Source organism: Pantherophis guttatus, chromosome 13 (genome assembly GCF_059756535.1).
Source record: "Pantherophis guttatus breed Tessera chromosome 13, ASM5975653v1, whole genome shotgun sequence".
In the NCBI taxonomy this organism is placed as follows: Eukaryota; Metazoa; Chordata; class Lepidosauria; order Squamata; family Colubridae; genus Pantherophis; species Pantherophis guttatus.
The window spans coordinates 18727501-18734683 of NC_142075.1; the positions used below are offsets into that span (position 1 = coordinate 18727501).

General features: G+C 46.2%; 1 protein-coding gene across 15 annotated transcripts in view; it reads right to left on the minus strand.

Annotated features, from left to right (window-relative positions):
- Positions 1 to 6480, minus strand: part of SEMA6D (semaphorin 6D) — a 320069-nt gene extending 313589 nt beyond the window's left edge. For 8 of the 15 annotated variants that reach the window (XM_087878228.1, XM_087878224.1, XM_087878217.1 and 5 more), the window contains exon 1: positions 6087 to 6480. The gene's annotated coding sequence lies outside the window, so the exon portion shown is untranslated. The remainder of the gene's footprint in view (positions 1 to 6086) is intronic. The other 7 variants (XM_087878221.1, XM_087878226.1, XM_087878219.1 and 4 more) reach the window with 3 other exon arrangements.
- Positions 6481 to 7183: the final 703 nt, after the last annotated feature.

The following is a 7183-nucleotide window of genomic DNA, read 5'->3' on the forward strand; positions in this document are numbered from 1 at the left end:
CAGTGCCTGCAAAAATGAATGAGTAGACCGGTGCCTCCAAAAATGAATGAGTAGACCGGTGCCTCCAAAAATAAATGGGTAGACCAGTGCCTGCAAAAATGAATGAGTAGACCGGTGCCTCCAAAAATAAATGGGTAGACCAGTGCCTGCAAAAAATAAATGGGTAGATCGGTAAAAGTCTGGTAGACCAGTACCTCTGCTAAATCCTAAAGAATTGTCACATGACCATCAAGCCACGCCCACAAAGTAAGCCACACCCACAGAATCGGTAGTAAAAAAAATTAGAACCCACCTCTGACATGAGCCCAGGACATTGCAACCATCATAAATATGAATCAGTCGCCAAGTGTCTAAATTTTGATCAAGTGGCCATGGGGATGCTGCAATGGTTGTAAGTGTGAAAAATGATCCTAAGTTGCTTTTTTTCAGTGCCAGTAAACTTTGAATGGTCACTAAATGAACGGATGTAAGTCAAGGGCTATCTGTATGTGAATGGCAGAAGCTCTTTTCCAGAAACACATTAAGCTAGATACAAAAACAGCATTACTTTCCAAATGGATTGCGTGGAGAGATATCCAAGCCACTCCATCCCTTGGACATGACAACCACAACTCCAAAACATTAGGCTGAGACTACACACACTAAGCCAGATGCCATGTTGGGACCAGTTTCAGATTACCTTGTGTGAAAACACACCATGATTGTTAACACGTGGGTTATGAGTGTTGTCCCTTCCATTTTAGAAGCTCAAAATGGTTGTGTTGTAATCCATCTTCAAACTGAACCCTCACAACAACAACCTTATGAAAGTAGTTTGTGGGGAGTGATGATGGGTCCAAAATAATTTGGGGAGCTTCTTTGATCAATTCCAGGCCAACAACCTAAAGGTGCTTTTTTCAAGAGGCAACTACCCTGTTTCCCCGAAAATAAGTCCCAACCGGAAAATAAGTCCTAGCGTGATTTTTCAGGATGCTCGTAATATAAGCCCTACCCTCAAAATAAGCTCCAGTTAAGATTGTCAGCCAGATGGTTGCATCTAATACTGTATTTCCCCCAAAATAAGACCTAACCAGAAAATAAGCCCTAATGTAACTTTTGGAGCAAAAATTGATATAAGACCCGGTCTTATTTTTGGGAAAACACAGTAGACTTTCTGGTTTTTTTCTTTGAAGACATTTTACTTCTCATCCAAGAAGCTTTTTCAGCTGTGGCTGGACGGTGGGGAAACTGAAGAAGCTTCATGGATGAGAAGTGAAATGTCTTCAAACAAATAACAGAAAGTCCAGTTGTCTCTTGAAGAAGCACCTTTGGGACAACCATGACCTGGATGATGGAGAATCTCCATGGACATACAGCTACACTACTCATTTGATTTGGATTTGTGGTTAGCTTTGAACATATTGACCTCAGCTACCAAAAGTTTGCAAATTATAGTTTTTCATTTTCTATGTGAATCACGTTACTATGGCTTGCTCAACATCTCATATTTTAATTTTTGAAAAGTACGTTAGTATGACACACGAATCCAACAATATAAGTTGTTTCAAAGAGGTAGCATGCTGTAATCTTCTCCAACCTTGGCCTCCAGATTAGGCCAGCTGATTCCCAGAATTTGTAAACCTCTAGTACTGAAGAGGTCTCACTTCTGAAGAATATCAGGTGGGGCGAGACTGATCCATTTAATATTAAAATACAATTTGTTCTTTTTTTTTAATCAATACGTTACAAATATCTTACTCATCTGAATCAATCAACAAAAATTAGAATCATGCAAAGTGTGATGTTCCCTGTGACACTCTGGGGAAGCAACAGATGGACTTTGAAGAAGCATGATAAGAAGAATATTGATGCCTTGAAAATTGGTGTTGTGGAAGACTGTTGAGAATACCATGGACAACCACAAAAACTAACCAATGGATCATTGAACAACTCAACCCAGAGTTCTCACTCAAAGCACAAATGACCAAGCTCAAATTATCCCTCTTTGGTTACATTATGTGAAGATTTCTCTCTCTGGAGAAGGCTCTATTGCTGGGAAAGATGGAAGGAAAGAGAAGAAAAGGATGACCAGCAGTCAAGTCTACGGACTCACAGTGGTGATGGGGACACCATTGGAAGCCCTGAAGGCTCGGTTAGTGCAGAACTTCATGCAGGAAACCTATGTGGTCACTAGAAGTCAAAGACAACTTGATGGCACATAACCAACTGATTATATGCTTTCCTTCAGGAGCTAAACCAGGCATACATAAAGGTAAAGGTTCCCCTCGCACATATGTGCTAGTCGTTCCTGACTCTAGGGGGCAGTGCTCATCTCCGTTTCAAAGCTGAAGAGCCAGTGGTGTCAGAAGACATCTTCATGGTCATGTGGCCAGCATGACTCAATGCCAAAGGCGCACGGAACGCTGTTACCTTCCCACCAAAGGTGGTCCCTATTTTTTCTACTTGCATTTTTTACGTGCTTTCGAACTGCTAGGTTGGCAGAAGCTGGGACAAGTAATGGGAGTTCACCCCGTTACGCGGCACTAGGGATTCGAACCGCTGAACTTCCGACCTTTTGATTGACAAGCTCAGCGTCTTACCCACTGAACCACCGCATCTCTCATAGGCATACATAGTCCACCCTAATTTTTTTCCAAACAGCATTCTAGTTAGGTGCGATAAAAGAGATTTGGTTGATTATATCCCCCTCTATGTTTTAGAATTAGGGGACGAGGAAGAAAACAGCTCTGTTCCATTTTAAGCACAAGGTATATATTATATTGGAGGTCTCACTGAGATCCATTTTACTGCCTTATAAAAAAAGTATGCAAGACTACAGCCTCAGAGTGCTTTTCTGAACAGGTCTCTCTGAAGCAAGGTAAATTTTTATTGCAAGATTATTAATCTTTTTCCTTCAGGGGGAAGCATTGAGGGGCCTTGGCAATCCATACCTAAAAAGAAACACAGACTATAAGGAAATCTAATCGCAACCATTAAGGAGCATTTCTGTTCCTTCCAAATTCCTAATTTTTTTTTCCCCAGCGCAGTTAAGCCGCATCTGCATAACCCAAAAACAAGAAGACATGGAATATTTGGGGGGAAAATAGCTCTGTGGACTGCAATTGGGTCTGGAAAATTAAATAGCAGACAGGAGTGAAGCTAGGCACAATCCGTTTTTGTATTTACCCTGGGATAACAAAAATTACATAGGAAGCACAAAGGGCTAGTCAGGGGTGCACTCAAAAAATATTTATGTCCCACTTTCTCCACTAATCAAAATCCGTTCGAAAAAGATCTATGTTGGGTATAAACATTTAAACAGGATGGATGTGTGAACCAGACAGACAGCAAGGAGGAAGAGGAGGAAGAGAAAATTACTAGCAAACCGTCCAAAGTCTGTGCTTTTAAATAATAATAAAAAAAGGATACTGTAAAAGGAGAAAGAAATGGGATCACCATTGTCCAGATGTCCAGATTTGCTAACTAGCATTCCTGTTTAATGCCTTAGGGGAGAACCAGAACAGAGGTTCACCCTCTATCTTAAAAAAAATATTAATTTTGGTTAGCCCAAACCACAATGGCCTGGCTTACACATCTCATCCTGAGTGTTGAACCATGGTTTACGGGCCACAACACATCCAAACCCTTAAAGTTAGCTTAGTATAGGAGCTCAGCCACAGGTCCTTCCGTTGAGTCAAACTACATTTTGGGGACAGCATTCCCCTTCTGTAGTAAGGTGTCATAGTTACGTTATGCAACATACTCGCTTTTGCCCAAAACAGAATGGCTCTATTCAAACAATATGTTGATAAACCCAATCCAGTCTGAGGTTTAACATGTTGTGTAAACCTAGATAATTCCAAACTTCTTTATTTTGCAGAGGGTTTTTTTTCAAGCATGTAAAACAAACTGAAACCAATTATTTTATTCAGTAAACCTCTATCAAGCAAGCCAGGGATTAAACAGTTATGTGAACCCAGCCAAGCTGTGTATGTGTGTGGGGGGGGTGGGGAGGATGGGGTGTGAGAAAAAGGAAGGAGTAATTTCCTACAACTATAAACAAAAGTGCCTAAAACATTGTTTTGCCCAAGAGCCTTCTAATTCCCATGTTATCCCCTCCCTTCATTTTGAAAGCTTTCTATCTGACTCGTTGTTCCCTTTTCATCCCTTTCTTCTTCTTTTTAAATAAGCGAATAGATCATTTGCTGGAAATGCCCCCAGGAGGGATTTGACTCTCCCAAATCCAAGTGGACAGTTCAAGATGTACAGAAAGCGTCTCTCTCTCCAGGGATACCAGGCGCCACACCGAGTTCTTTTCATCCCTGTAGATTCCCTGAACGTAAGCAGTTCCGTACAAAAAAAAAAAAAAAAGCCCCTGCCAAACTCTTGGATAGATTAGTGTGCAAAATATATTTACTGGCCAGGATGAATAGAGAAGGAAGTCCAGCGAGAATCTCGGCCAGGATTGAGTGGACGCTGGTTGGCATTTCCACTGGCCACAGCTTTTCATTTCACAAAATTAAAAAAAAACACACACACAAACGCTCCAAAGGTGTTTTCTTTTCTTGTTCTTGTTCTTTCTTTCTTTCTTTCTTTTTGAGCCTGGACGTAGACAAAGTAGAAAAGAGATGAAGTCACCCGCACGGGAATTTTGTCCCTGGGTTTTCAATCAGTCACGCCCTATTTGAACGGACGCGTGATCGAGCCTGTCTGAATTAAGACTCCATCCATCTCTCTCTCTCTCTGTCTCTCTGGCTGGGGGGCACCCCAAGGAAAGAAAGACCCTCCCCGTTCTCAGACGATCAGGAAGGAGAGAAAAAAGGTGGGAAGGGGTGGTCCCCCCCACAAGAAAGTGGCAAAAAGAAAAGAGGGGGGGGAGAGAGGAGAAGAGGAGCTGGAAGAATTTCTTCAGCCCCTGAACCAAAGAACTAGCGAGTCCCCAGCTGCGAGAATAATTGGAAAGTGAAAACCTCTTTCAATGAATGGTGAGGAAGGAAGCAGGGAGCGCAGAAGATTTATGGCAACGAAGCAAGCAAACATGGGAGCTGCGTTTACTACTCAGAGTAATGGAGCAGAAGCGAAGAGGCTGCTATTTGCAAGCGGAGAGGGCCAGAGAAATGGTACAGGGCCGATTATAGGTTTGTTTGTTTTTTCCTTTTAAACGTATCAAACTAGCCCCACAGGATAGCAAATCAGGAAACCTTTCCCGCTCTGCCCCCCCCTTCTCTCTTTCATTTTCAGCTCAAGCTGAAGTTGGAATAGTTCACACGGCGAGACTGGCTGGGCTGCGTGCGCCCCTGGGTGTTCTCCGGAGCTACGGTCTGTGCGCAAATACGCACGCTGACCACCCCTTGCCTCCCGAGATGCGCAAATCATGGCTGGCTTTTGACAAGAAAAAAAAAAAAGTCTGGAAGGACATAAAATATCGCCGCGCCGCTCTCCCGACCTCCCCTCCCTCCCCCCACCGGCCAGACCATCCATCACGGACTGAAAGGAAGAAGAAAAGCGAGAGAAGCCAGGCGGAGAGAAGGACGGAAGAAAAAGGAGGAAGAAGAAGCAGCGCATCCAATTCGCAAGACAAACCCCTCGGCCAGGAACTGGGGATGGGGAAGAAGGGGAGGGGGGAGCTTCCCCATCCCACCCCAATGCTCTGAGTTACAACCTCCGCCAGCTAGCCATTAGCTGGGAGCGATGGGCACTGTAGTCCAAGGCGCCTCGCCAAAGCAGCGGGGAAAAAAAAAAAGAAGGGCACCGCTTTTGTTCCCAAGTCAGGGCTCGCCTCCATCTCCTCGTCCGTCCTTCCACGCTGAACTCGAAGGGGGGGGGGAGGCGAACTGGACGCCCAGGGAGAGCCACCACGGCTTCAGAGGGTCTCGAGCGCCTCTTTCCCCCGCCCCACTTTGCTCCCCCCAAAGCTTCCCGCGGCCGGCTTTTGGAGCAAAGGACTCCAAAAAGTCCTTCCATCCAGATAGGCAGCATCCCCACGTACGTCAAAAAAAAAAAAAAAAAAAAACCAGACAAACCCGGGTACCAACAAAGCTCCGAGTCTGCCCCGCCTCTCCGGAGCCCCGAGCTCGCCAGCCACACCCACAGCACGCAAAGCTTACCGGCCGGGCATCCGCCTGGCAGCCCCGACGGCGCTGGAGTCAGGAACGCAGCCCCTAAACCCGTGGCGCGGCGTCGTTGGCTTTGGTCGGTCGTCGGAACGCGCTGGCTTGGGTTGGCTCCTTCCTTTCTGGGTCGGCTGTTTGGGTCTTGTTTTTGCGCCCGCTTTTCCCTCTCGCTGCTGTTCCCGGCGGCTGCGAAAGAGGCTCTCCAGCCAGCCAAAGTCTCTCCCCCCCTCCACCACCACCACCACCCTCCACCCTCTCGCGGCTTCACTTCGGCCGCTCCCACCTCCTCGGCCCTCCCCCAGCCATTTGTGGCAAGCTGCCTGGCTGCTTCTGGCGAGGAGGAGAGCGAGGCAGGCGCCCCTTTCTCCGCATGCGCTCTCACGAGATCGCGCTCGCAATCTTGCTTTCTCTCAACCCCCCCCCCAACTCACCGCCCCCCCCCCGTGGCAGGAGTTTAGACGGACTTAAAGGCCCCTTGACGGCCGGTGGGTTGGGGGTCGTCCAACGAGGATCCTCTTTGCCTGGATCTTCTGGGGGCTGTTGGAGTTTGGAAAGGATGCTAATTGGGGTGGGGTGGGGTCTCTTCCAATGTCACCTCGTTTGGATTATTGTTTATTGTTTATTGGTTCAATTTATATGCCGCCCTTTCTCCGGAGACTCAGGGCGGCTTACAATGCGTTAAGCAATAGCCTTCATACTTTTGTATATATCTGCTTAGTAGGGCTTTTTTTGCCCCCCTACGCCAAGCGGTGTTCTATTTTATACAAAGTCAGTTTATTGCCCCCACAATCCGGGTCCTCATTTTACCTACCTCGGAAGGATTGGAAGGCTGAGTCAACCTCGAGCCTGGTGAGATTTGAACTCGCAGTAATTGCAGGCAGCTAAGTGCTACTTAACAGCGCTTTAGTCTGCTGCGCCACCAATGACAGAAGACTTAAAATGCACCTAAAACCACGGGAGAAAATGATGGGTGGGGTGAGTCCCTCATCTTGTCCAGCCATGGTCTTGATAACTGGGCTTTCTCAACCGTCTCCTTGGTGTGGTCAGTCAACCAAGACCATTTGTTGTCCAGCTCAATCTAAAATCACCAC